Consider the following 22,951-nt stretch of genomic DNA (forward strand, 5'->3'; position numbering starts at 1 on the left):
CCTTTTCTCCACACCCTCTCCAGCATTTATTGTTTCTAGATTTTTTGATGATGGCCATTCTGACTGGTGTGAGGTGATACCTCATTGTAGTTTTGATTTGCATTTCTCTAATGATTAGTGATGTTGAGCATCCTTTCATGTGTTTGTTGGCAACCTATATATCTTCTTTGGAGAAATGTCTACTTAGGTCTTCTGCCCATTTTTGGATTGGGTTGTTTGTTTTTTGGATATTGAGCTGCATGAGCTGCTTGTAAATTTTGCAGATTAATCCTGTCAGTTGTGTCATTTGCAAATATTTTCTCCCATTCTGAGGGCTGTCTTTTCGTCTTGTTTATGGTTCACTTTGCTGTGCAAAAGCTTTTAAGTTTCATTAGGTCCCATTTGTTTATTTTTTTTATTTCCATTTTCTAGGAGGTGGATCAAAAAGGATCTTGCCGTGGTTTATGTCATAGAGTGTTCTGCCTATGTTTTCCTCTAAGAGATTTTTTTTCTTTTTTCTTTTTTTTTTTTTTTTTGCCTTACATGGGGCTCTCACTGTTGTGACCTCTCCTGTTGCAGAGCACAGGCTCCGGACGCGCAGGCTCAGCGGCCATGGCTCACGGGCCTAGCTGCTCTGCGGCATGTGGGATCTTCCCGGACTGGGGCACGAACCTGTGTCCCCTGCATCGGCAGGCAGACTCTCAACCACTGCACCACCAGGGAAGCCCTAAGAGTTTTATAGTGTCTGGGCTTACATTTAGGTCTTTAATCCATTTTGAGTTTATTTTTGTGTATGGTGTTAGGGAGTGTTCTAATTTCATTCTTTCACATGTAGCTGTCCAGTTTTCCCAGCACCACTTTTTGAAGAGGCTGTCTTTTCTCCATTGTATATTCTTGCCTCCTTTATCAAAGATAAGGTGACCTTATGTGCGTGGGTTTATCTCTGGGCTTTCTACCCTGGTCCATTGATCTATATTTCTGTTTTTGTGCCAGTACCATACTATCTTGATGACTGTAGCTTTGTAGTATAGTCTGAAGTCAGGGAGCCTGATTCCCCCAGCTCTGGTTTTCTTTCTCAAGTTTGCTTTGGCTATTTGGGGTCTTTTGTGTTTCCATACAAATTGTGAAAATTTTTTGTTCTAGTTCTGTGAAAAATGCCAGTGGTAGTTTGACAGGGATTGCACTGAATCTGTAGATCGCTTTGGGTAGTATCGTCATTTTCACAATGTTGATTCTTCCAATCCAAGAACATGGTATATCTCTCCATCTGTTTGTATCATCTTTAATTTCTTTCATCAGTGTCTTATAGTTTCCTGCATACAGGTCTTTTGTCTCCTTAGGTGGGCTTATTCCTAGGTATTTTATTCTTTTTGTTGCAATGGTAAATGGAAGTGTTTCCTTAATTTCTCTTTCAGATTTCTCATCATAGTGTATAGGAATGCAAGAGATTTCTGTGCATTAATTTTGTATCCTGCTACTTTACCAAATGCATTGATTAGCTCTAGTAGTTTTGTGGTAGCATCTTTAGGATTCTCTATGTATAGTATCATGTCATCTGCAAAGAGTGACAGTTTTACTTCTTTCCAATTTGGATTCCTTTTATTTCTTATTCTTCTCTGATTGCTGTGGCTAAAACTTCCAAAACTATGTGGAATAATAGTGTCTTGTGATGTTTAAAAAGGTTTTCTATACCCTTTCATAGAGATAGACCAAACACCATCAATCAAACACGGCATTTACTTTCTTGTCTCTGGGCCTATTGTCTCTCCCTTGCCCATCCTTTGAGGCTAAATTTACATCATAACATCTTCAGAAGAGTTCACTGACTATTCCTTCATTTATATCTCTTCTCCTACCCCTCTAACTCATCACCACGTTGTATGGCTCACTTATTCAGAACTTAAACTGACAACTTTTTGTGTTATTTTTTGTTTTTATTTTGCTTTGTGGTTCTTGGTTTCTCAAACAGAGTGCAAATTTAATGTCCTTTCAAAGTGTCTCCTATATGTTATCTATATAGTATGTGCTCAATAAATGTTTGTTGAATAAATTTGTTGAAGAATAAATTGGTAATGAGTGAGATGACCTTGCTGTTTTCTAGGACAGAACCTTCCATCCATTAGTTAATAAATTGTTATACTGAGATTTGATAAAGGCAATTACTATAAACATACATAAGAAAAGTTTTAATAACTTCTTAGATGAAACAACCACGAGGGACAGATTAGATGTTCATATTACATCTTTAATCTTTTGAAACTGATTTGATACCTGTTTAACAAAATCTTTCTTGTTATCACTGTCAAACGTATAAGGCTGGTTGGAGTTTATCAGAGGTATGGTATTTATTTTATGTTAATGTGAGTCTTTGTACTATTCCTGGATGTTAAGAAATAAAAGGCACAGCTCTTGAACTCTCCAAAAAATGTAAAATCGAACTGGAGGCTAAAGCATACACACAATTTGAGACGAAATCCAAAGAAATAGTTTAATAACTGCAAGAAAATATGGTATAGTGTAGAGTAAAGCTGCAATAGTTAAGGAAACTAGAAATAATAAATGATCACACTTGGGATGTGATTATTAGAGAAGACGTGAAAAGAGGTATCTTCTGGTTTTGAAGGTTAGATGGGAATATATGGAAGAGAAAGGGCATAGGTTTTTCCAGGCAGGGAGAAGAACACGCAAAGCACAGAATGAAAATAGTAAGTCACGTTCAGGCAACTATGTACAGACAGGCTTGAGAAATGGAGGGAATATGTGAGGCTAAAGAGAGGCAGGGGGTAGTTGATAGAAGACATCAAATATGTTTATTTTTGAAATAGTGTGGAATTCTCCTCTTTCAACAGAAATAACCTTCACTGTCAACAGTCCAGTCAGACCCCTTAGCTGATTCAGTGATGATCCCAGTTCCTAGGCTATTATTTTCAATAATTTCTGCCATATGAGTGTAATGGGGAAAACTCACTGCAAAGTGAATTACTTTTATTTATTTATTTATTTATGTCTGGGCTGGGTCTTCATTGCTGCACGTGAGCTTTCTCTAGCTGTGGCGAGTGGGGGCTACTCTTCGTTGTGGTGCGCAGGCTTCTCATTGCAGTGGCTTCTCTTGTGGAGCATGGGCTCTAGGTGCACGGGTTTCAGTAGTTGTGGCACATGGGCTCAGTAGTTGTGGCTCATGGGCTCTAGAGCACAGGCTCAGTAGTTGTGGTGCACGGGCTTAGTTGCTTCGTGGCATGTGGGATCTTCCCAGACCAGGGCTCGAACCCATGTCCCCTGCATTGGCAGGCAGATTCTTAACCACTGTGCCACCAGGGAAGTCCCAAGTGAATTACTTTTGAAATGAATAGCACGCTGACATTTGGGAAATTAGATCCTGAACACAGTGCATCCTGATTATTTGAAGTGCCATGCCATTATGAAAAGATAATTTCAGTCCAATAATTAAAAGAAATCTGCATGTTAAATTAAGTTAAAGTTCTATCATTTGGTGAGGTTCTTCTCAAAACTTTCGGTCACTATTCAGATGAATAACCGTGGACAGGGGTTGTTCCTTGCCTAAACAATCTACATGGGTCTGAGGAGTCCAGAAATGCCCTCATTCAAACATACTTTAGGCTAGCCCCTGGCAGTGACTGCCAGCCTAGCCCCATTTGTGAAGAATTCTCTTGTGCCCATTCTCTATGTCCCCAAATGTGTCACTGCTAGAGATGACCCTGGTCAGCTGGCTTCCTTTCCATTTTTTGGAAAAAGCACAGCCACGGTCTCTTATGAAGAACAAACAGCTCTTCACTTCTCCATCCCCACTCAGCAAATTCCTCTGGCACCACTGGTCCATCTTGTCATGAATATACATCTGCTTTGGCCCTTCCTCCTCCTCCAATAAGTTTCTGTGTTGATGGGCTTCCGGGCTGAGCCACAGTAAGTCCTGAATCCAGGAACACAGCTAGGGAATGAGTTTCACAAAGGGCCTTCTGAGAACTGCCATAAATGTTGCTATTTCAAGGCAGAAGCCTTCCTTGTTTACTGAACATTTCTAATTTGTGTGCTGAATAGAACAATGTGATTAGAGTATGGGAAGACGGACAGAGAGAAAATGAGACCTCACATGAAGATTAGAGAGTAAATTTGGAAATTAACTAGGAATGCTAAAGAGGAATAAGGATATGAATGCAATAGTGGAAGGTCAATAATTTCCACATAAGTGAGATTAGATTGTTATTTTGATCATTAAATTGATCTAAGCATGCATATAACCATGGCTTTACATATAAAATAACGGCTCTTGGTCATGAACCTGTGCTTTGGAGTCAGAGAGACCTGAGTTTGAATCCTGGCTTTATTGCTTACTAGATTAATGACCTTGGTTCTATTATTTAATCTCGCTAAACCTTCATTTATTTCTTTATAAAATGAGAATGTTGGGCTTCCCTGGTGGCAGAGCGGTTGAGAGTCCGCCTGCCGATGCAGGGGACACGGGTTCGTGCCCCAGTCCGGGAAGATCCCACATGCTGCGGAGCGGCTAGGCCCGTGAGACACGGCCGCTGAGCCTGCACGTCCGGAGCCTGTGCTCCGCAACGGGAGAAGCCACAACAGTGAGAGGCCTGCGTACCGCAAAAAAAGAAAAGAATGGACAACATCAAGTGTTGGAAAGGATATGGATAAATTGGAACCTACATATATTCCTGGTGGGAATGTAAAATGGTGCAGTTGCTTTGGAAAACAGTTTGGCAGTTTCTCAAAAAGTTAAAAATGTTACATATATACAATGGGATATTACTCAGCCATTAAAAAGAATGAAATAATGCCACTTGCAGCAACATGGATGGACCTGGAGGTTAGCATACTAAGTGAAGTAAGTGAGACAAAGACAAATATATGATATCACTTATATGTGGACTAAAAAAATGATACAAATGAACTTATTTACAAAACAGTAACAGACTCAGAGAATGAACTGATGGTTACTGGGGGGAGGGATAGATTGGGAGTTTGGGATTGACATGTACACACTGCTATATTTAAAATTGATAACCAACAAGGACCTACTGTATAGCACAGGAAACTCTGCTCAATATTCTGTAATAACCTAAATGGGAAAAGAATTTGAAAAACAACTGATACTTGTATAACTGAATCACTTTGCTGTATACCTGAAAGTAACACAACACTGTTAATCAACTATACTCCAATATAAAATAAAAATTCAAAAAAAAAAAAAAGAAATGAAAACCAGAGAACCTCTTCTTCCCCCCCAAAAAAGTTAAAAATGGAGTTACCACATGACCCAGCAATTCTACTCCTAGGTATATACCTAAGAAAACTGAAAATGTATATCCACACAAAAGCAGGTACATGAATATTCATAGCAGCATTATTCATAATAGCCCCAAAGTGGAAACAACTCAAATATGCATAAAATGATGAATTGATAAATAAAATGTGATAGAGCCAAACAATGGAATATTATTCAGCCTCAAAAAGGAATGGAGGGCTTCCCTGGTGGTGCAATGGTTAAGAATCTACCTGCCAGTGCAGGGGACACAGGTTCGATCCCTGATCCAGGAAGATCCCACATGCCGCAGAGCAACTAAGCCCGTGCGCCACAACTTCTGAGCCTGCATTCTAGAGCCTGTGAGCCACAACTTCTGAGCCCACGAGCCAGAACTACTGAAGCCCGCATACCTAGAGCCCATGCTCTGCAACAAGAGAAGCCACTGCAATGAGAAGCCCATGCACCACAACGAAGAGCAGCCCCCGCTCGCCTCAACTAGAGAAAGCCCATGCGCAGCAACAAAGACCCAACGCAGCCAAAAAAAAAATCAAAAAAATGAAAAAAAAAAAGGAATGGAATATTGACACATGCTACAACGTAGATGAACCTCAAAAACATTATGCTATGTAAAAGAAGCCACACACAAAAGACCACATATTGAATGATTTCATTTATATGAAATGTCCAGAATAAGCAAATCTATAGAGAAAGAAATGGATTAGTGGTTGCCTAGAGATGGAAGGATTGAGAGGAAATGGGGAGTGACGGCTAACGGGTAAAAGGTTTCTTTTTGGGGTGATGAAATATTCTAAAATCTATAGTGGTGATGGTTGCTCAACTCTGTGAATATACTAAAAACCACTGAATTATCCACTTTGAATGATGAATCTAGTGGTATGTGAATTACAACTCAGTAAAACACTGTATAAGAAAAAAGCCCCCCCCAACAAAAGCAACTTAAATACAGAACTGGCCATTTATACCTAAAAACAAAAAATGAAAAAGATGGCTAGTCTCTTCTTCCTGTCTTAAGAATGGCAGAATCTGATCAGGTTGGCAGGAATATCACTATGATAAATTGCTTGGAGCAAGAGAAAAGAAAGGGAATTTAAATATCCTTTAAATAAGAGATAATAGGGGTTAAGGAGGCAGAGGAGGAATTTTACATTTTCAAGTTCATCCCCAAACTCTGGTTTGAACAGTTGTTTCCAATTTGAGCTGCTAAGCCACTCTTGAAAATAGCTATCTAGTCCTGCATATTCTGACTGAGGTCTTGAAAGTGTAACTGAAAAGCGCTGGCACAGTTTATCCCAGTCCAGGGCTTGGCTTGCATGCCAAATTTAGCCTTTGGCAACTTCCTTCTGTTGAGAGTCCCTGGGGACTTGTTTGACCTCTTTTTGGAGAGCTGCAAGGGAATTCACTTCTGGACGGTGGCCTGGCAAGCAGGGAGTGGCTCAGCCGGCTGCCTAATCCTCTATTAAATTAATGACAAAGTGTTCCTGGGCACAGTCCACTGGAAGGTCAATTCCCTGTATGCAGCGTTTGGACTAGGAGTTTTCCAGATAACCCAAGGTAATTCCCAGCAGTAAATATTATAATCACCTTGAGAGGAAATCTTTCAGAATGTATCGTATACATTCCTGCCTTTTTGTACTTAGGCTTTTTTTCAACTGATAATAAAGTATTACATGCCACTATGGAAAACTTGGAAAGTGTAATACTATTCTCCTTCCCTAGAATTAACCATTGCTAATAGCTGGTGTGTATCCTTTCAGACCATTTAAAAAATATGTTTATAAACATAGATATGCACAGATACACACAACTCACACCCACAGCAGATTTTTTAAAAACTTAAAAAAAAAACACACAAATGGGATCATACTCTACCTCTTGGTCTGTCACTTGTTTTTCCATTTAATACAACCTGGAGATCTCTCCATGTCAGTATATTGTCAGTACATACAGATCTACTTTATTCTTTTCTATGCCTACACACCATTCCATGGATGGATATACTATAATTTATTTAACCATTCCCTATTGATGCATATTTCCTACATTTTAATTATTATTTCTAAATATGAACTCGTACTTACACAACATCTTTGTGTATATGTGAGAAATTTGGGGGATAGATTCCAGGAAGTAGAATTATTTAGATTTTTGATACGTCTGAAAATTATTTTTACGACTTTTTATTCCAAAATAATTTCAAACTCACTGAAAAGTTGCAAGAGTAGTATAATGAACTCTCATAACCTATGTGCCTTGATTCCCCAATTATTATTTCATTACATTTGCTTCATCTTTTCTCTGTCCCCCACATTACATATATGTTATATATATGTAGTATTTTTTTTCTGAATCATTTGAGACATCTGATCCATTGTGGACATGAAGTCCTTACCTCTAAATACTTCACTGTATATTTCCGAAAAACAAGGGCATGCTCCTATATAACCTTAGCACAAGCATTCAAATTAGAACACAGATATATAAAATGTTGAGTTCACACCAATTCCTCCAATCCAAAATTATACAGTTCATTTTAGGCTTCTCACTTTCCATATTTGCAACTCCCTTCTCCAAAAGAAAAACCTGCTCTCACCATCTTCCTTTATTTCCCCGTTTGCCCAAGAGCCCTGGACATAACAGATCTCCCTGCCATGTCGTTTCCTCTGCCCCGTCCCTGTGGCCTGCTGTCTGCTTGGCTTCAGCTCTGCCCATCCCAGCCATGCTGGCTTTCAACCTTGCTCTTCAGGCCTTGACCCTGACCAGGCCAGTTTCTGGGGAGGGGAAGTTAATTAATTTATTTTTGAATGGTGTGATGTAAGAGATGTATCTTTTTTTTTTAATGGATAACCAATTGTCCTGACATCTATTTTCAATTATTTGAAATGCTCCCACATATATTTGTGTCAGTAGTTGATGATCTATTCTCTTTCATTAATCTATTTTTTAATTTGTGACCCAATATCACACTTTAATCACTGTGATTATATATTTTGATATCTGGTAGGAAGAGCCCCCTCATTATACTTAAAAAAATATCTAGCTATTCTTTTTTTTTTTTTTTTTTTTTTTTTAGCTGTACGCGGGCCTCTCACCGCCGTGGCCTCTCCCGCCGCGGAGCACAGGCTCCGGACGCACAGGCCCAGCGGCCATGGCCCACGGGCCCAGCCGCTCCGCGGCACATGGGATCCTCCTAGACCGGGGCACGAACCCGTATCCCCTGCATCGGCAGGCGGACTCTCAACCACTGCGCCACCAGGGAGGCCCGTATCTAGCTATTCTTAAGTATATACTCTTCCAGATGAATTTTAGAATTAGCATGTCAATTTTGTTAAAGATCCTATTATAATTTTGATTGGAATTACATTGAATTTGTAAATTATTTGGGCAAAATGGCTTCTTTACAATATCGTGAGTCTTCCCATCAGGGAACATGGTATGCATTTTCGTTTATGCAGTTTTTATTTTCCTTCAGTGAATATTTGTAGTTTTCTTTGTGTGGGTATTGCATATATAGTTTTTTCCTAGGTTTAAAATTTTTTTTGGTGGCCATTATTAATGAGAGCTTTTCATCTTCTTTCTATGTATTCTGTACATTGTAGAGATTATGTTGCATATACAATTCTGTATCCTGTATTTTTTTAAAATAAATTTATTTATTTTATTTATTTATTTTTGGCTGCGTTGGGTCTTCGTTGCTGCGCGTGGGCTTTCTCTAGTTGCGGTGAGCAGGGGCTACTCTTCGTTGTGGTGCGCGGGCTTCTCATTGTGGTGGCTTCTCTTGTTTCAGAGCACTGGCTCTATAGCACAGGCTCAGTAGCTATGGCGCACAGGCTTAGTTGCTCCACGGCATGTGGGATCTTCCCCGATCAGGGCTCGAACCCATGTCCCCTGCACTGGCAGGAGGATTCTTAACCACTGTGCCACCAGGGAAGCCCTGTATCCTGTTTTTTAACTTAAAATTATGTCATACAAATTTCCTGACTACCAAAATATGATTTTTATGGTTGCATAATTGTCCATCAAATTTTTATGTACCATATTTTATTTAACCATTTTTTAAGGTTGGTAAATTGGATTGCTTCCAATTTTTAAAATGCTAAATACTGCCATGATGAACATCTTTGTGCATAAATCTTTGTTCTATTTTGGATTGTTCCTTAAAATATATTCCTATTAGTGATATTCTCTATCTTATGCATAATACAGATATCCCCTGAAAGGTCCTGGATAACACAAAATCAAGGTAGGGTGAAAATATCTTCAGACTTGTTTAAAGTTTTAATGTTTTGCTCTCATTCATTTTACCTACTCTTATAAACCGGTCCTGCCTTCTTCCCATCACTTAGCCACTTTTTGGACATGATTAGAAAGTAACAAAATGGGGAACAAACAAACAGTAGTGTCATAACATGAGCTGATGCAGCGAGAATCTGCATGGGGACAAAAGCCATGCAAGACTGACCATGGAAGGCCATTATCTCCTTGAACCGGCAACCTCTGGCCTTGTACACTTATTTTGCGGTGTTCATTTACACACTTGACTTCTTTGCATTTCTCAATGTGATATGAAATCTCTCATATCTTGGGGACTTGGCGGTCCAGTGGTTAAGACTCTGCGCTTTCAATGCAGAGGGCACAGGTTCGATCCCTGATTGGGGAATTAAGATACCACATGCCGTGTGGCCAAAAAAATAAAATAAAATCTCTCATATCTTCAAAATTTCATTATGTGCCTTATGGAACTACTTATATAACGTTGAGTGCTGCAAAACTCTGAGAATGTCTGTATATTGAATATACTTTAATTTTCTTGATTACTCAGGGTTAATATAGACTCAGACTTAAAAATTTCTTCCCCAAGCTCTATGGAGGTACGTAGAACTGTTTTTCCCTTGCTAAAGGCACTAAATTGCTGTGCTTTTTTGATCATTAAGTCAATTTTTATGCCTCTTTTCCTCTCTGCCCTGCTTACAGACTTGCAGTGTTCTCTTCTCACTGCTATCTGCATGCGTACATGGGATAGTTTCTCCTCCCTCTTCTAGTTTACTGCTTTTAATTTTTTATGAGTTTGGAAGCCAGATTGCCAGGTCTTTTAAAATCGAATCCAAGTAAAAATTAATAGCCTCTGAGAAAGGGCTTCGATAAATCTCTAGGAGTAATGGGCGTGATGTTTAGGGCATGGACTTTGGTGAGCTCTATTTTGTTTCTGCAGAGGTCTTTTTCCATCTCCTTTGTTTCCTTGGTTCCTTGCTGTACTTCAGATAGATGAGATTGTCAGATAGCAGAGTTTCACACAAATGAAGTTTTGTTACAATTATCAGGTTGATAATGTAATATTAAAATGCCTCCTTTCCTTTTCCTCTACTGAATTCTGATTCTTTACTTCCTTTTGTTCCTTTCACATTGTGTGTCAGGTCGACTAAATCTAGAGAAATTGTTACTTGGGCTTCAGGACCAATCGAAACCTTCATTTCCCTTACCTTTTCTTTCTTCCACCTCTTTTTAATAACTAAAACATCTCTACATTTCACATCAACAAAGCTATAATTCCCTTATATTAAAAAATCATTTCCTTGGTACAAATGAACTTATTTACAAAACAGAAATAGAGTCACAGATGTAGAAAACAACGTTATGGTTACCAAGGGGGAAAGGCAGGGGAGGGATAAATTGGGAGATTGGGATTGACATATACACACTATTATATATAAAATAGATAACTAATAAGAACCTACTGTATAGCACAGGGAACTACTCAATACTCTGTAATGACCTATATGGGAAAAGAACCTAAAAAAGAGTGGATATATGTATATATAACTGATTCACTTTGCTGTACAGCAGAAACTAACACAACATTGTAAATCAACTATACTCCAATAAAAATTAATTTAAAAAATTATCTAAGGCCTCTTTTGATTAAAAAGAAATTAAGTGTATTCCATTATGTGAAGAAAACAAAGACAATTTACACAACTCTACTGCATTCTTACCTTTACTCTTACTCATGGCTGATTGATAAGGACTGTGGTACTAAACCATGATTGTGTGGTCATTCTCTGTAAAGGCCAATCATTCTCCCTTTGCTGCTGATTGCCTCTCTTAATATTTAACTACATTGCAACTACTTAGGTGCTTTGAGTGAGGGGATATGGCAGGTTCAATAAAACCCACACAATACTGGAGAGTCAACTCAATCTTCATGTCTTATTAGAGGTGGGTCAGTGGCATCATCTTTGTATTAGGGCACAATAAATACTCTTGATGATGACAGTGTTGTGATTCCTTTAGTATGTTGTCCTTGAAGAAAAAATGTGTCAAGTACGAGTGCAAAATAGGTGGTCATCAATGTTTATAGTTTCAACTTTGGATCAACTCAAACTTTCTTATACAATGCCACTCCTCAGTTATTTTAAAATACATTGGATTATAATATTCATGCATTTGCAGATGAATGAACATTTTATGCTCTGACACAGTGGTGTAGCCTACCAGTCAAGAGTTTATTTTCAGCATCATCACCATTTTCAGTATTTGTTTATGCAATTATTTGAATATTTTATTACACTATTTATAAATGAGTAGAAAATGGAAGTGCTGATACTAGTAATAAGAAGCATAGGTTTCCTAAACATAACCCACTTGAGCGAAGGTGGAGTCATTAGCTATATACAAAGCAGGGACTCTATCCTCAGTCAGGTAGATGTTAGGACAAAATTAGAAAATATAATACACGCTGGAAATACTTTATCAAAGATCATATCTTAAATGTGAGTTGCAAATAACAATTGAATACTGCTTTCAGCTCTTTGGGGGAAATGCTCTTGTATTATGTGTGCATTTAATTTTTTCATAGTCAACTTTTGTATATATTACCAGGATTGTATTGAGAAATTTGCATAGGGATGGGTAGGGAATAAACTAGGGGTCCACCTACAGGGAGTTCCAAATAGAAATTTATTTACCCTCCTTTTCCCTTCCAGGCATCTTTTATAGAATTTACATGATCAATACTAAGTACTTTCAAACTCTGTAGAGAAGCGAGGAAGAGGTCTGTGCCTGAAACAGTACCAGACATACAGATGTGTTTTCTGCCTATTGCTTCTCTGTATCCTTTGCTGAATTCCCTTTCCCCAAATAAAGGTGGTTCTCAAGGTTCAGCCATAACCTAGGGTATCTGAGTTTTAATGGTAAATGTATTTTCACAGTTTCAAGTCGTTACGAATTGAAAGGGCATGGCAAGAAGGTGAGGGTTCTTTGAGGAAGTTTGGTTGAAAGGTCAGCTAGGTCCAGAGCCTTGTCCTCAGTTTTATAGGTCCACAAATTCTAGCTTGTCCATAACATAGAGTGGACTAGACTCTGAAAGTGTGGTTCAGGCTAACTAAAATCATGAGAAATGATTATATCTTCCAGAGGGCCAATATTTAATTTTAATATGCAAAATTGTACATGGATTAGAATGGTTTTGTTGGTATGAACACTCTTCCCATCCCCTTTTTTACAGATCTGGATTATTTAATAAATTTAATTCACAAATATATATCCAGCATCTATATGCGATAGATGCTATATGAGATAGATGCCAAATAAATATATATATACATACATAATTAGTATATATACATATATACACATTAATTCTTAGGATAGGTAGTATGCTCTATTAATTATAATGAAAATCTTCCTCTTCATTTTCTATTCAAATATTCTATATTTTAATTTGGATTTTGTCTCTTACTGTGGGATCTGGGGCAAGTTATATATTTTTTTTTTTGCTGTACGTGGGCCTCTCACTGCTGTGGCCTCTCCCGTTGCGGAGCACAGGCTCCGGACACACAGGCTCCGCGGCCATGGCTCGCGGGCCCAGCCGCTCCGCGGCATGTGGGATCCTCCGGGATCGGGGCACGAACTCGCGTCCCCTGCATCGGCAGGCGGACTCTCAACCACTGCGCCACCAGGGAAGCCCCTGGGGCAAGTTATTTTGAGCCACAATGTTTTCATCTAGTAAAATGGGCATAATAATTCCAATCCTGTAAAGTTTTTATGAGGATTAGATTAAATAATATAACATATGTGAAATGCCTAGGTATAGGCCTGTTACATTGAATGATAATAGTCCATAGAGACTTGCTATGGACCAGGTACTTGCACGTGTACCAATCTAAGCCTCACATCCACCCTATAAGGTAGGTATAGTTTTTAATCCCCAATCCACAGATGAGTATCCTGAAATCTAGAAATGTAGAATAACTTGCTTGTGGTCACGCATTTAGTAAACAGTTGAGTTAGGATTTGAGTGCAGTCTGGGTCCAGGGTCCTTGCTCTTATACACCTGTGCTATATTCCCTCTCCTTGAGTATTCACTATCTTCCCTTTCTCACCTAAATCCCATCTTTCTACTAGCTATTTCCAAGTTACCTTAAATTAGGAGTTCTTTCCTGGAGCCCATGGGTGGGTTTCAATTAATACCTTTAACCTGTGAGTTAATCAGACCTCTCATATAAATGGCAGAAATGTGGCTCAAACAAGCTGAACCATGGAGGAATTTCAACAAAGGACTAGGAAATGTCCTGGAATCCAAGAATAGGAATGTGAAGGACCCATGGACTCAAATGCATTTGAGCATTCTTCGTTTCTCGGGCTCATGTGTTAGGAAACACATCAGCTAACACCATCCATTGCTTCAGTTACTAGGGAGAGATTGATTTGATCCTTTGGATATAAAGTACAAAAATTCCAGAAAGGGCTTTAATGTGCCCAGCTGGGGTCAAGAGCTCTCCAGCAGCCAAATCCATGGGTGTCCATTACAAATCATATAACATGTATAAGTATGAATCCATTTTTTTTTCCTGAGAAAAGAATCCATTGATTCTGGCAGATTCTCAAAAGAAGTGATTTGTAACTCAAAAGCAGTAAAGAACTACTACAACACAAAATATGCCAAAACCATCTCTTTCTTCTCCTTAACACCAATCCTCTGACTCCCCTGCTTCTGTCACAGGTACCACAGTCTTCTAGACAGTTAGTCTTGTCACCTTGCTGTATTTTCATTTCTCACTGTTATTCAGAAAGTTCTGTTAATTCTTCCCACGCAATGGCTGTTGGGACTATTCCTTTCTATCTCTACTGTCACAGTTCTTGACTAAAGCTGTCCTCTTCTTTAGTTCCTTAAATAGTAATAGTAGTATCTTACCCAAATCATTATTACTTGTCCCTCCTTGCTCAAATCTACCCTATGAGATGAATATTTTAAACACTGTCTTCTTGTCATTCTTCTGCTCAGAGACTCCAGGGTGTTTCCCTTCCTGGGCAGGACCCACTGCAGTTCAGTCCTGTCCCACCTTTCCAACCTCTTACCAACTGATGTTTTCTCCCTTGATTAGTAAATACTCTTCTGTTCATTCACACCTGTTGCTTGCTGGTCTGTTTTTTCGACTTGCAACATGTCTATTTAGAGTTCACGCCATTGCTTGTCTTTGTTAAGAAATAAGATAGCAACTCAGACTTCCCTGGTGGTGCAGTGGTTAGGAATCCGCCTGCCAATGCAGGGAACACGGGTTTGATCCTTGGTCCAGGAAGATCCCACATGCTGTGGAGCAACTAAGCCCGTGTGCCCCAACTACTGAGCCTGCACTCTAGAGCCTATGTGTCACAACTACTGAGCCCTTACGCCACAACTACTGAGCCCACATGCCACAACTACTGAAGTCCATGTGCTCTAAGGCCCATGTGCTGCAACTACTGAGCCCGTGTGCTGCAACTACTAAAGCCCGCACACCTAGAGCCTGTGCTCCGCAACAAGAGAAGCCACCGCAATGAGAAGCCCACACACTGCAATGAAGAGTAGCCCCTGCTCGCTGCAACTGGAGAAAGCTTGCGTGCAGCAACGAAGACCCAACAAAGCCAAAAATAAATAAAAATTAAAAAAAAAAGAAAGAAAGCAACTCATCTCTAAAAGGGGTTGTTTCTTGGACCTGAACTGTTATGCTCATTCCCTGCTCTGAACTTTTGTTGATTCTCCAGGGCCCTCCCTCGAATAGTCCTCCATTCTCACCATCTACATATTTTTCTTATTCTACTTACCTCAAGAAGCAATCCCACACCATCCCAGTCAAAGCTATCTCCCTCCCTGTTATGAATTATTACAGAACTTACTGTTTTACTCATGGTGACACTTAATTCTATAATATGCTGTGTTAATATTTAAATGTTTTAAGCATTTTGTTTCCCAAATAGATTATGAGGATCTAGTAAGCAAGACTTCTCTCAAATTAGTTAAATATGCCCTGTAGAACTTACCACAGTTATAAAAATACAGTAGGTACAAGTACTGGTCAAGCATTTATAAATGTCGATGTAAAAATATATGGAGTTTTGCTTATTCATATTATATATGACTTTTTCACTTTCCAAAAAAGAGATGCACCAGAAACTTTTTTTAAGTAGTAGTTCCTCTATGTGGAAATACTTGTACATGTTAGTCTAGAAATAAGTATTCCTCAAAAGGCTGAGGTGGGACTTGGTGGGGAAAATGTAGAAGCTATTGAGTTAGAAATCATCAATTGCAGATAAAAAGAAATGAGATCATGAAAAACAATCAATGAGAAAAATCTCTTTTACATCAAATTTTCAGGAATACTTTCCTTGTGTAACATGGTTCACGTTTTTAAAGAGATGTATTCTGTGTTCTCATTTGCATCTTATATAGCATTATCCTGAGGTTAACTGATAGAAGATAATGCTTATGTTTGGGTGCAGACTGGGGCTCTGCCAGCCATTCAGTGTGACCTTGACCTGGTCATCTAACTTCTCAGAGCTTCCCCACCCTCTTATCTAGAAAATTGAGATAATAATACTTACCTGAGGGCTTCCCTGGTGGCGCAGTGGTTAAGAACCTGCCTGCCAACGCAAGGGACACGGGTTTGAGCCCTGGTCTGGGAAGATCCCACATGCCGCGGAGCAACTAAGCCCGTGCGCCACAACTACTGAGCCTGTGCTCTAGGGCCCGCGAGCCACAACTACTGAAGTCCGTGTGCCACAACTACTGAAGCCTGTGCGCCTAGAGCCCGTGCTCCGCAACAAAAGAAGCCACTGCAATGAGAAGCCCGCGTACCTCAACAAAGAGTAGCCCCTGCTCGCTGCAACTAAAGAAAGCCCACGTGCAGCAGCGAAGATCCAATGCAGCCAAAAATTAAACAAATGAATAAAATTAAAAAAACAAAAACAAAAACTTACCTGATAGGATGTTGTGAGAATTAAATGAAGTAGTATATACAAGGCATTTAGTAAAGTATTTGCAGCCAGTAGGCAGTCCATCAATGGTAGATGTTATGACTCTTTATTCAGTAGGGAGAGAGAGGTGGCCCTGATGCTTTACTTAAGAGACTTGGAGGTGCCAGGGAAGACATATGCCATATGCAGAGGTGAGTGATTGTGCAGAGTTGACAAAGCAAGGAAGGTCATTTTGAATGGTATAGATGGCACTGAAAAGTTGGGAGGTATAGAGTATGGTTGGGCCACTTTATGGACAATTACTTACAGGTTCCTCTTACATGGCATAAATTATGTTTCCAAGTTTAAGTTATAGACTAAATTATCATCTGGACTAGAATGGAGTTTTAGTAGGTTAAAAAAAAAAAAAAAAGCGTTCTCAGGATTTCAGGTATTAGTGACCAAAAAGGAAATCAGGGTGAGGAGTTGAGAACAGAGGTGGCTTATCTCTACATTGTTGCTTTCCATCCCTACCGTACCCCACCCTTACCTCTGTCAGGGACAGACTGTTTCCTCCACAAAGTTAAGAGTGTGGCAGCAAATAGCAAGACTTAACAGCAGAACTATGTGGAAGAGAACTGGCTGAGTAGCATCATGTTAGATGATCGAAACAGCGAAGCAATAAGTTCATTCCAGTGGGCACTGGCACTGCTCAGTGTGAACACAGATCTTGGAAAGGTCAGCTGAAAGAAATGGAGACGGATCTTTGGTAAGTATGATGAGGATAGTGAGTCAGAGTTACTCACTTCATCAGAGCAAGAGACCCTGTGGGTCACAGCTATTAGAGTTTACTGTGGGAAAATCCAATAAAGAGCTCTGCTGCTAAAATTACAGTTACAGTATTTTTCTAATTTCCAGGAAGAAGGGATTTAAAGGTTTTCATTTTGTGAATTGTTATTAAACTTTTGGTACTTTCTAGTGAAAAGTTGCAAACAAATTTTAGAGGAAAAACGCAGACGTATTATTTCTTAAAAATACATTTTTTTTAATGTGGGAGATCTGCGTAAACATAATGTAGACAGATTTAGTGCTAGTAAAATTGTGTCAAGTCCATATGGCAGAATTCAATCTAACAATATTTCATGGTGTTCCACAATGAGCACCATAATTTCTAAGTATCACCACCTGAACTAGTTTGAAAACCAACACATTACACCCCGACCGCCTTTTGTTATTTCTTAGGGAAAGGAATGTTATTAGCTCAGTGAAACTCACAGGCAAAGGCTCAGAATCAAAGTAATCTTTAAAATAAATAAAAAGACCAAAAGAGAATTAAATAAGGTAAATTTGAGTGCAACAAGAATAGCATAACAATAGCTAATGTTTCCGGAGCATTTATTATATACCAGGCTCTGTGATAAGTACTTTTCAAACATAATTTCATTTAATCTTCACAACCATCCTGTGAGGTAACATCACCCATATTAGATAAATAAAGAAAAAAAAGGCTCAGACCTGCTCAAGGTCTCATAGGCTGGTAAGTGGTGGGTGACACTGACATTCAAATCTAGGTTTCCAGACTCCAATCACGATGACACTGTAATGCCTCTTTTGTGTATACAATTTTTTAAAAACTCTAAAAATTGAGATAGAGTAAAGCACACCAATCGTTTTGCTCATATATTAACCCTTGTAATCATTAACAAGATCAAGGTATTGAGCATTTCCAGCAACCCAGAAGGCTCCCTCCTGCCCCCCCCCATTCAATTCCTCCAAAGTAATCACTACTCTGCCTCTATCACCATAGATAAATAGGTTTTAGTTGGAGTAATCTAACTTTTTGGAGTTATCACCAAAAGATTCCACAGACCAGTCCTTCATCTTGCCATTTTAGCTGTAGTATTCAAAGCTGCTCTAGCTCTGACTTTTCAAGAATTCACTGTAGAGACTAGCTGTTGCAAAATGGCTTCATCTTCAATTTCCTGCATTATTCTCAAATTAATACTAATTTTGAAAAAAACACTAAGAAAATCCTGGATGCAGCAGATTAAAGGACTGTTATCAAATCTCTATCTTAGAAACACCACAGACACAGGTTGCTTGACTGAAGTAATTTGGTGTATCTATTTCCCATCATGGCGTCTCATTAAGGAATGGATGACCACGAAAGGCCATCTCAGTTTACGGAAAAAAGGCTAGCCAGGCAGAGTAGGTAACAGTGATTGCTTTGCATCATCTTAAAGCACACGAACAAATTTATGTGCAGATATCTTCCACAGTTGACTTGTTGTTCTACGATGCGAGGGAAAGGAAGAGTAAAGGGGAAGAAGATCTAGGTGGAGGGAAGTGAGGGAAATATGACCTTCAAGGAGGCTTTGTTGTGGTGGCTTTCCGTGCCTTGCCAACTAGCTCTTAAAATCACATTACTTCTCGTCCAACCTGGCAGTAACAGAAGCAGCGTCACAACTTCACCTCAGGCTCTCAAGCTGTGGTTGGTGAATTTCAGCAATGATTCTAGATAATAGCTCTCCCTTCTCTCTCTCCCCTCCCCACTATCCCCCCATTCCTGGTTTTGCACTTCATTCTGTTTCCTACACCAGCCAACTATGGCATTTTGAAGCAGTCTACAGATTACAATTGAGCATCAGGGAAAGAATAACTGACATTTGTAGGGTTCGAAGATTTCTAGGAGTGATATGTGTATGAGGTGACTTAAGTGGGGAAAATCTAGAGGAACGTTCTGGCCATCAAAGCATCAAGACAGGCCCAGAAGTAGGCGCACGTGACAGCAGCAGCACCTCGAGAGTGACATCACCCTGGGGGCGGAGCCGAACCATCCAGGGCCTTGTCTGCTATTGAGCTCCCCTCCCCTCTTCCCCACTGAATGCCCACGACGCCACCAGTCAAAGCCCCCTGAGGAAACTGAAATGCCCAGACCTCACAGAGAGCCAGAGCCAGGGCCAAACCTCTCGGCGGAGAAAAGGGTTCGGTGTTCTCTCTCCCTCCCCGCCACTCCCAACCCCCTAAACGGTGGAGGGGGCGGGGGCGCGCGCGCTCCACCACGCACGCGCTCCCACGCACGCGCTCTCCCTCCGCGCTCGCGCTCCTCCCCACACCGGCCCGGAGGGGGCGGGGCTGCGGGCGGCCTCTGAGGGTGTGACGCCCCCGGCGCGGCGGCGGCGCTAGCGAGCGGCCGGCCGGGCGCGGGTTGCTGGGTACGCTGCTCCGGCGGGGCCCGCTTGCACAGCTGCCTCGTGCGAGCCGCCCGCCCGGCGGGTGAAGCTGCGAGCGCTCCGAGTGCCGGGCCCGGGGCCGCCAGCGCTGCCCTCCAGCCGCCGCCCTCCGTGCCTCCTTCGGGCGGCCCCGCCCCCGTTCCCATCCCCCTCGCGCTCACCTCCTGGCTGTGCAGCGCGCGAGGCGGAGCAAGTTGCCCGCCGCCGCCGCCGCCGCGCTGGGCGAGAGCCTGCACCCGCGCCGCCGCTGACAGGAGGACCGCCGAGGGCTGCGCTAGCCGCCGGGAGGCCCCGCCGCGCCTTTCCCGGACGCAGACCCACAGCGGGCGTCGGAGCGCAGCGAGGTGCTCTGGGATCGCGGGCGGCGCCGGCGGGCGGCGCGGTCCTCACAGGAGACCCCGGGGACTCGGGCTTGACCCCGAGGTGCAGCGAACCCCCCTCAGAGCGGCAGGTGAGAGACCCCGGGAGCCCGGGAAGGGAAGGTTGCTTCAGTGACAGCGGCGTTCGCCTCCGACGCCTGGGCTCCAGGGAGAGGGGCGGGGGCGAGCGGGGAGGCAGCGAAATGGGCAGTGGAGTGCCTCCGGTGTCCAGGGCGTGGGGAAGGTTGGCTCCAAATGTGGCACTCGGGGTGGCTTCGGATGGATCCGGGATCGATCACTTCGGTGTCACCGAAGGTGTCATGGAATTTGGTACCGAGAGAGTCTCCGGTTGACGGAGACCCAGGAGGAGATGCGAGGCAGATTGCTAAACGTGGCAGGGAATGTGGTGCAGAACGAGTTGTAAAATGTGCCCCCTGAATGCAGCATGAAAGTAGTTGTGAAATGTGCCAGGTAAGGCACAGGGTGGGTTGGCCTGTGTGGCATTGAAATTCACGGTAGAAGTGTTATTAGTGATAATTATTAATTTCTCCGGGAAAGGAGGCGTAGTCTAAGAAGAGATTAATAAGGCTCATGGCTAGATATTTTAACACAGGGAATCGAGAGGAGCTATGATACGCTATTTTTTGAGATAGAGATAGTGCCCACGTGAAAGAAACAAGCAAACTGTGTCTGGTGTGAGATGGGAAAGAAAAAATAGAGCTAAATAATTCCAAGGTTTGCCGTCAGCGTGTAGAGCACTGATACAATTGTATCCTGTGTTGTATTCCAGGTGTGAAATGTTTAAAATGGTTTTCACCAAACATAAACAATGGTAATTAATATTAGGAAGAAGATTTGGTGTTTTGGGTGTCTTGCACTGTCTTCTCTGCTCCTCTCCAGGAAAAGGAAAAAAAACAAACCAAAAAAAAAAAAAAACCACACAAAAAACCCACCCCACATCTTGACCATAATTCTGAGTTCAAGATCATTAGGCAAAGGGACGTTTTTTCATAGGTGCCCTTTTCTTCATTTTTATACAGGTGAAAATTTCTGGAATGAGGAAAACAAAACAATATGGTGAACAAAAGGGATAAATTTTCAGGCATTTTGAGGGTTTGAAGCCAAAAGCTGTTGCAATGGCTAATTATGGTGAATGACAGTAGTGAAATATTCTTGATGCTGGGGTGGCAAAATAGGAAAAAAATTGAATACAGTAAATGTGGCATAAAAAGCAACAACATGGATACTGTCAGTGGAGTGCTTCTTGCAGCATTTCCCAGGTAGATCATCTCAGGAATGTGAGCACAGAAATGAAATATTAAATATTCTCATTCTCTTTCTCTATATGTGTGCATGTGTGTGTGTGTGTGTGTGTGTGTGTGTGTGTGTATATATATATATATATATATATATATCATTACCCACACGCTGCAAAACATTGTGACTTCCATTTAAGAAGAACATCTGTGTTTTGAGAGGATTGTCAGAACATAGCTGGAATTTCAGAAGTAACAAAAGACAGCTCCATGAGCTATTTAATATCACTTATATACGTTCAGTGAGTGTATGTCTGTATAGTGTGAAACAAGCAGAAATATCGGCATGTGTTCACTAGGGTATCGTTAATTATTGATGAGATTTTAGTGTCTTATGTTCCATTTCTTGCAGAGAAACGGAGTTACTTGCCTGAATGTTGTTCTTATAAGAAGAACAGTAAGTAATTTGCCAGATAATTAAAATTCATACTGATTGGCTTCCTTCTGGATCCAGATTTAGCCACTGAGGGATCATTTGCTTCAAAGGCAAAACTGGATTTTCCTTGGTGATTAATTTTGAGTTTTAGTCTTTTCTGTTGATATGTCTCTCACCTTGAGGCTGTGTTGGGCCTAAAACATAGAGGAGAGGGCCTGAGGAGAATAAAGAGCAATTCTGTTGGGTCTTCCTGTTTTGTTCTGACTGTCAGCCATACGTACTGCCACCCCCTACTGTCCGTAGGAGGAGGTGTCACAGAGCCCAGTTCTTCTCTTGTTATCACTGCCCCCTTGTGTAAGGGAAGAAATTGATGGTTGCACTTCGGAAAGCCGCTCTCCCAGGGTTGTTCTTGATAGAGTGGTTATGTAGATTTATAATCACCTATTCAGAGTTGCAGGGCTTTAAACTTACTGTCGGTCAGGCTTCCAGTTTAATGTCTATTTTCATAGTATCTAGTTTTAGCCGGTGATTCAAAAGGGATGTTTTCAGTATGTTTGGGCAGATGGGGCTGCTGGTACTGTGAGTAGTAATGGCTCACCCGTACGTAGCACCGACTGTGTGCCGGTCCTGTGACACAGGTTCTAACCAGTTCCAACACCCTACGACGTATGTACTGTTACTTCCACTTTACAAATGAGAAACTGAAACACTGAGATGTTAAATAGATTACTTAGTTAGCAAGTGGAAGAGCTGAGTTCCAATTCGGGAACTCTGGCTCCACACTCTGCGCTCTTCATAAGTACACGATATTGCCCTCAGTCAAATTAGTATTGACACAGATCATTAAAACGCAGGTACCCATCATAAAAAAGCAAATACTGTAGATGTGGATAGGGCCAAGTAGGTAGTGAGACACATAAATGCTAAGCCTACAAATACACCAAAAATACAGTTACTTACAGTATGAACGTTTCTGTTGAGGAATTTATTTTTGTAATTTATTTCTGGGATTATGGGTAGAGGAGTATCAGTACTTTTTAGGGGGTTAAGGTAATATTTGTGATGGAGGTTGGTTTTGGGGGGATCTTTGGAGGTAGAAAGTTTTACTTTCAAGTAGTTTGGTGTGTATGTCTATGTGTATATGTGTGTACATGTAGTGTGCAGGAAAGGTTGAGTGGTGCTTT

The 22,951-nt window shown here is 41.0% G+C and overlaps 1 protein-coding gene and 1 long non-coding RNA gene across 5 annotated transcripts in view; one reads left to right on the forward strand and one right to left on the reverse strand.

Annotated features, from left to right (window-relative positions):
• The window catches only part of LOC309793565, a 31,282-nt gene extending 14,087 nt beyond the window's left edge, over nucleotides 1-17,195 (reverse strand). Inside the window, exon 1 of the long non-coding RNA XR_014291929.1 lies at nucleotides 17,034-17,195. This is a non-coding gene — a long non-coding RNA (uncharacterized lncRNA). The remainder of the gene's footprint in view (nucleotides 1-17,033) is intronic.
• A 2,871-nt stretch (nucleotides 17,196-20,066) lies between these two features.
• TANC2 (tetratricopeptide repeat, ankyrin repeat and coiled-coil containing 2) overlaps nucleotides 20,067-22,951 on the forward strand; it is a 354,826-nt gene continuing 351,941 nt past the window's right edge. For all 4 annotated transcript variants that reach the window (XM_082602709.1, XM_082602710.1, XM_082602711.1 and 1 more), the window contains exon 1: nucleotides 20,067-20,167. The gene's annotated coding sequence lies outside the window, so the exon portion shown is untranslated. The remainder of the gene's footprint in view (nucleotides 20,168-22,951) is intronic.

This window comes from Mesoplodon mirus (genome assembly GCF_964341445.2).
Source record: "Mesoplodon mirus genome assembly, chromosome: 18".
Lineage (NCBI taxonomy): Eukaryota > Metazoa > Chordata > Mammalia > Artiodactyla > Ziphiidae > Mesoplodon > Mesoplodon mirus.